We start from the raw sequence: 7388 nt of genomic DNA, 5'->3' as shown, positions 1-7388 counted from the left end.
AAAAAAAAAAAAAAAAAAAAAAAAAAAATTAGCCGGGTTCGGGGGAGTTGGGGGGGGTCGCCTGTAGTCCCAGCTACTCAGGGGGCTGAGACAGGAGAATCGCTTGAACCCGGGAGGCAGAGGTTGCAGCAAGCCAACATCGCACCATTGCACTCTAGCCTGGGCAACAGTGTGAGACTCTGTCTAAAAAAAAAAAAAAAAAAAAAAAAAAAACACACACACACACACAATTTAGGCTGGGCGCGGTGGCTCACACCTGTAATCCCAGCACTTTGGGAGGCCGAGGCAGGTGGATCACAAGGTCAAGAGGTCGAGACCATCCTGGTCAACATGGTGAAACCCCGTCTCTACTAAAAATACAAAAAATTAGCTGGGCATGGTGGCGTGTGCCTGTAATCCCAGGTACTCAGGAGGCTGAGGCAGGAGAATTGCCTGAACCCAGGAGGCGGAGGTTGCGGTGAGCCGAGATCGCGCCATTGCACTCCAGCCTGGGTAAGAACAGCAAAACTCCGTCTCAAAAAAAAAAAAAAACCACACACACACAATTTAAAAGACAGACACATAGGGAGAATGCCATGTGACCACAGGAGCAAAGGCTGAAGTAATACAGCTGCAAACCCAGGAACTGCAAGTATCCATGGTCACCCCTGGAAGCTGGAAGGCACAAGAAAGGATTCCTCCCAGAGTTTCATAAGGAACATGGCTCTGCCGACTCCTTCACTTTGGACTCCTAGTTTCCAGAACTGTGAGAGAATAAATTTCTATTGTTTTAATCACCCAGTTTGTGGTATTTTGTTATAGCAGGCCTAGGAAACTAACACATGTCCCTTCCACAAGCAGACTCCTGTTTCTTCTTTCCTCCTCCACCAACCTTAGATTGTAACTCCTACAGTTACTATGAGACAGTGGTTCCGAATTTTAATACACACACACATCACCTTGGGATCTTGTTAACATGCAGATTCTGATTCAGTAGTGATGGACGGGGTCTGAGAGTCTGTTCCCAGATGATGCCCATGCAGCTGGACCAAGGACCAGACTTGAAGAAGCAAAGATATAAAAAAGTCAGCAGGCTCAGCATGGGAGCTCATGCCTGTAGCCCCAGCACTTTGGGAGGCCGAGGTGGGTGGATTACTTGAGGTCAGGAGTTTGAGACCAGCCTGGCTAACATGACGAAACCCTCTACTAAAACGATAAAGATTAGCTGGGTGTCCCAACTACTTGAGAGGCTGAGTCAAGAGAATCACTTGAATCCAGAAGGGAGGCAGAGGTTGCAGTGAGCTGAGATTGCACCACTGCACTCCAGCTTGAATGACAGAGTGAGACTCTGTCTGAAAAAAACAGAAAAAAAGTCAGCAAGGAGATGTCTTTGTCAGGCATGTTTCAGATCTAGGCTTTTTTGGCTTTTTGCCACAATGCTAGCAGAGACTAAATGGAAAAATCCAGGGGAATGAAAAGAAAATAAATACTCATGGAACTTGTGTCTTGTGCTTCTCCCCTAAAGAAAAAAGAAGGAAGAAAAAGAAGAAGAAAGATGAAGAAAAGAAAAGAGGAGGAAGGAGGAGGAGGAGGAGAAGAAGAGGAAGAAGAAGGAGAAGAGTAAACAAAATATCCAAGGGGAAAACAATTACTTTTTTTCTTTTTCTTTCTTTTAGAGACAACGTCTTGCTATGTTGCCCAGGCTGGTCTCAAACACCTGGGCTCAAGCGATCCTCCTTCCCCCTCTGACCTTCCAAAGGGGCTAGGATTGCAGGCATGAACCACCACAACTGATCTAAAAATTTCATAATAGACCCGCAGATTATTGGCCAATAAACTCCTTCTTCCCACCTACACAAAAGATGTAGAATACAAATATTTCAAACTTGTTTTCTAAATAAGTGAATTTATGAATGTAATAATGAGTTGATATTTTATGTGATCACTTTTAATTTTTTTCCTTTTATCTCATCAAATTCCTTTTTATCATAATTTTATTTTTAAAATGGTGATTTCAAAATGAAACAGTGCAGAGTGAGAGATTAGTGAGCATCATAATGGAACAATATAGGCCAACTACCCTGGAGTTACTGATGTTACTACTTGGGAATAGCGATGATTTTGAAAAAGTTCAAAGACTAACTTTGAAAGTATTTCAAAATGCCTATTTTTGGCTGGGTGTTGCTTCACCTTCAGAGATAGTGTGTTTAAGCCTGAAGGCTGGTGAAATAATTTTTTTTTTTCTTTTTTTGGTATAGCTCTTTGGGTAATTCTGACACAAAGTCACATTGGGGAAATATCACTCTGAAATAAAGAAAATTTATAGAAACTTGATTTTATTTTATAAACAAACTTCTAATTATTAAAAAAACAAAACAAACAAACAAAAAAAACACAGCTGGCCAGGTACAGGGGCGGACCCCTGTAATCCCAGCACCTTGGGAGGCCAAGGTAAGCAGATCCCTTTAGCCCAGGAGTTCGAGACCAGCCTGGGCAACATCTCGAAACCCTGTCTTACAAAAAATACAAAAATTATCCAGGCCTAATGGCACATGCCCGTAGCCCCAGCCACTCCAGAGGCTGAGGTGAGAGTATCAGCTGATCCTGGGGAGGGTGAGGCTAAAGTAAGCTGAGATCCCACCACTTCACTTTAAGCCTGGTGGAGAGAGTGAGACCATGTCTCACTATAAAAATAAAAAAGGAAGACGGTGAACATGGTGAAACCCCGTCTCTACTAAAAATACAAAAAATTAGCTGGGCATGGTGGCGCATGCCTGTAATCCCAGCTAGTCAGGAGGCTGAGACAGGAGAATTGCCTGAACCCAGGAGGTGGAGGTTGAGGTGAGCCGAGATCACGCCATTGCACTCCAGCCTGGGTAACAAGAGCGAAACTCCGTCTCAAAACAAACAAACAAACAAACAAAACAAAATTTAAAAAGGAAGAAATAGAAAAAGAAAGAGCCGAATGGTGTTGCACGCCTGTAGTGCTACCTACTGGAGAGACTGAGGCAGAAGGGTTCCTTGAGCCCAGCAGTTCGAAGCCAGCCTGGGCAACACAGCAAGAGTTTCTTTTTAAAGAAAAAAATAAAATAAAATAAAAACAAAGAAATGTGTCTATATTAATATACAGTTAAAGCAAATAATATATAAAAGCCAAATCTGGAAATATTTTTCCTTCCATCAAAACGTAAACATCAATTTTAGAACACAGTGCTCTAGATTGTAAGGAGTCCTAGAGTCTACGTAGTATAATGTCTCACATCCTCGTCCTCTTGCTAGTAGTTTTCAAACCTAGGTGTACCTAAGATTCACTGCTAGGTAGTTGGGTAGTTGGCTAATACGATGAATTATTTCTAGGCACCGCCCTGAGGACAGGTGCCTCCGTGCCCCCACCCTCCAGGACATTCCGAGTCTGTAATGGGACGTGAGCTTCAAGAATCTGCATTTTTTTTTTTTTTTTTTTTTTTTTCTACCGTGGCGCTTTTGATGCAGGCGACTCCTGGTAAAGTGGAAGAAATGCCGCTGTACTGCCGCGCTGCAGATTGAACTCCGGGGAAGAATAAATGAGCACGATCGCTCCTGAATACAGGTTTTAACAGTCAATCTAAATCTGTCTCTGGAACTTTCAAAGGGGCCTGGCAGACCGAAAATGAGCATGGCATCTAATCAGCAAGTGGGGTGGCAGATAAGAACGCCTTTATGAAGGCCCCAGTTTTTACAGTAAGTCCCTCACTGCCCGCACGCGATGATGCCAAGTTCCAACCTGATTTGCGTCAACACAGTTGTGGGTTTGCGCCAACGTTAGTTATCAAGCGTGGTGAGAAGATAAATTCACAAAATTAGGGACGAAAATAAGACGAGAGCTGCGTACAACGGAAGTAAAACCTGGGTGGAGGTCACCTCGAAGTCACAGTGGAAGGGCGATGTCAGGTATTTGTCCCAACACGCTTTTGATGAAAGAATTTGATAAGAGGACTATTGCACTCTTAAAGGCAAAGGAAACCCAGCAGGGCAGTGGCCCGCTCGGCCGGGATTCAAAAGCAGTGAAAGCTGGCTTGCTCTGTTTAGAGCGACGGGACTGCTCTGCTGTGCAGGGAGGACTAAGGAGGCAGCGCTCTCTGCGAAGTCCTGAGCGCTCCCGGCTACAGGCGGAGCGCGAGCAGCTGACGGGGGAAATCCACTGGCAGCGAGTCCGATGAGTCAGCGCTGAGTCACGCTCGCTCGGCGCTACGTGCCGGCCAGGGCGGCCGCGGCCCGGGGCCCGCAGCCGCGGAGGCAGCCGAGGTCCGCCGCTTCCTGGAAGACCCTCCCTGCGCCCGAGGGAGGGGGCGGCGCCGCTTTCTCGCGCCGCCAAGGCCCCCCGCAGTCACACACTTGCCCGCACGCACGGCCTCCGCGCTCCATCCTGGGGACGTCCAGGATTCACCCCGAGGGGAAGAGTCCCATGTGACAAATGGTTAGAGCTCAGGCGGATGCTTTCATCCCATGTGTTTCCTCAAAGCTGAGATTCCAGTTGCTCTTGCTTTTTTCGTGTTGTTGTTAGGTTTTCAACTTTTTTCCCCCGCTGTTTCCTGGCAGAGGGTTAACGCGCTGATCTTTTTATAGTTTCCAGTATTTTAAATGAAGCACAAGAAGAATGGATTAATAAAACGTGTTGAAACTTATGCATCAAATCGTCCCACTGCTCTGGGGTCTACAATGACCAGAAAGTGGCTGCAGTAGAAGCTTTGAATGTTGGGTAGCTGGGAACGAAAAGTAACGTGATTCTGATGTGCCGTTTGTTAATGAAAGGCAAATCTTTGCTATTTGTCCAATCACCTTTATGATAACTAAATTTGTCTAAAGACTGGAGACATATTTGGTAATAATTAGATAGTGAGTCACTAAAGAGCAGGGTAGCCATGTCTTTGTGTTTTTTGTGTCTTAACTAACATCCTGTTGTCCTGATATGCAAACAACACATTGTTGGTTTTTAAAAATATTATGGCAATGTTTATATCCATGCTGAAAGTTAATAGCAGATATTGTGTCACCAAGTACAGCTAGTTAGTGAGATAGTCCTGATACAGGTGGGGTAATTATTATTTAGGGACAACTTGAGGCTGTTTTTCAAGATAGACTGGGTCTTTAGAAGTTGTGCCAGCTGTTACCGGTGGTTCTGCTTCATTGGGAGAATTATTTCCCTCCTTATCCCTGTGTGCGTGTGAAATGATGCAAAACAAAAGAGTGTTCGTGTAGTTTGACTGCTGTTCTTGCAGGGAAGGAGACTGAAATAATTAGAGGTTGAACTGACTCACCAAGTTTACTGGAGAAGCATGACTACTCAATTTTGTAAAGGAGAGAAAAGCCGTCAAACAGATAAAATTAGGAAACATGAAAATAAGAGAGACGATCAGAGCCCAGGAAAGCAAAATGAGTAATATGAACCAGAAATGGAATCTCATTTACTTGAACTAGTTGTAATGGAAGGTATACTTAATATGCTAGCCTTAAAAAAAAAAAGTCAAATTATTGCATAAACATTTAAAATGTTAAGTAATTACATACATCATTCGATGTTTTAAAAGCTGTGCCTGATTCTGATTCATTATTCTTAGCATATCCATATTGATATTGCCTTGGCACTTACAGAGTTCAAAACCCAAGTTCATCTTATAACAGTGTGAACTTGGGCTTGACACCTAGCTTCTCTAAGCACATTTTCTCCTCTGTAAAGTAGAGATTATAATCACCATTTCAGTTGTTTGCAAAGCAGAATTAAATGAGATGATGCCTATAAAAGGTTTAGCACATTTCCAGGCAAAAAATTTATCAATAAACGAAGCTTGTATTGTGCTGTCAGTATTACTGAACTTGACTAAACTATCGATCAAGTCACAATGAGGTAGTACAGGTATTTTGTCCAGATCATAAAACTAATAAAAGCTTTGGGAATGTACATCACAAACGTGGTGGTTGTGGTTTGGCTCTGATGTGGTTTGGCTCTGTGTCCCCACCCAAATCTCATCTTCATTTGTAATCCCCAGTGTCAAGGAAGGGACCTATAATCCCCATGTGTTGAGGGAGGGAGGTGATTGGACCACAGAGACAGTTTCCCCCATGCTGTTCTTGTGATAGTGAGTGATTCTCATGAGATTTGATGATTTTATAGGTGTTTGGTAGTTCCTCCTTCATTCTTCTCTTTGGTGCCACTTTCTGAAGAAGGTGCTTGCTTCCCTTTCACTTTCCACCATGACTAAGTTTCCTGAGGCCTCCCCAGCCATGTGGAACTGCACGTCAATTAAAAAAAATTTTTTTAGCCAGGCACGGTGACTGACGCCTGTAATCTCAGCACTTTGGGAGGCCGAGGTGGGCGGATCATGAGGTCAAGAGATCGAGACCATCCTGACCAACGTGGTGAAAGCCCAACTCTACTAAAAAGTACAACAATTAGCTGGACGTGGTGGCGCACGCCTGTAGTCCCAGCTACTCGGGAAGCTGAGGCAGAAGAATTGCTTGAACCCAGGAGGCAGAGATTGCAGTGCGCTGAGACTGTGCCACTACACTCCAGCCTGGCGCCTGGAGACAGTGAGACTGTGTCTCAAAAAAAAACACAAAACTTGTTTTTTTCTTATAAATTACCCAGTCTCAAGTATTTATTTATAGCAGTGTGAAAACAGACTAATACACCTGGGCAAGTACCAATGTTCTTTGATTATAAGAAGAATGCTGAAAAAAATAAAGGAAATCTAAATCAAGGGAATGCCCTACAATCATCAGTTGGCCAGAAAAGTGGTAAGTGATGCAAAACAACCAGCCAAGAACCCTTTTATCCTATCCTCAGAGAGAGCTCTTTGACAAAGTAGCATAGCAGTCACTGGTCAGAGAGGATATACTTATTGTACTATTGCCCTTTAAGTTATGGATCAATCCCCTTGCCATACAGAAATACATTATTTCGCTGAGACAGAAATGAGGTCTGTGCAGGTATAAGGCTGATGAGCTTAGCTATTGATAGAGGTTAGTGACCAATCACCCATCAACTTCCCCAGGCAGCTCATAAGAAAGAAGTCACTAAGTCCCCTTTTTTTTTTCTGAGACAGTGTCTTGCTTTGTCATCCAGGCTGGAGTGCAGTGACACAATCTTGGCTCACTGCAACCTCTGTCTCCCAGGTTCAAGTAATTCTCCTGTCTCAGCCTCCCAAGTAGTTAGGACCACAGGCACACACCACCACACCCGCTAATTTTTTGTATTTTTAGTAGAGGCGGGGTTTCACCATGTTGGCCAGGCTGATCTTGAACTCCTGATCTCAAGTATCTGCCTGCCTCCACCTCCCAAAGTGTTGGAATTATAGGTGTGAGCCACCGCACCTGGTGATAAGTCACTTTCTTGAAATAGTATTTGTCTTAGTCAGCTTGGACTGCCATAA

Source organism: Sapajus apella, unplaced genomic scaffold, assembly GCF_009761245.1.
Source record: "Sapajus apella isolate SASKATOON/1434 unplaced genomic scaffold, GSC_monkey_1.0 scaffold1, whole genome shotgun sequence".
Taxonomy (NCBI): domain Eukaryota; kingdom Metazoa; phylum Chordata; class Mammalia; order Primates; family Cebidae; genus Sapajus; species Sapajus apella.
This window is presented reverse-complemented; position numbering follows the sequence as displayed.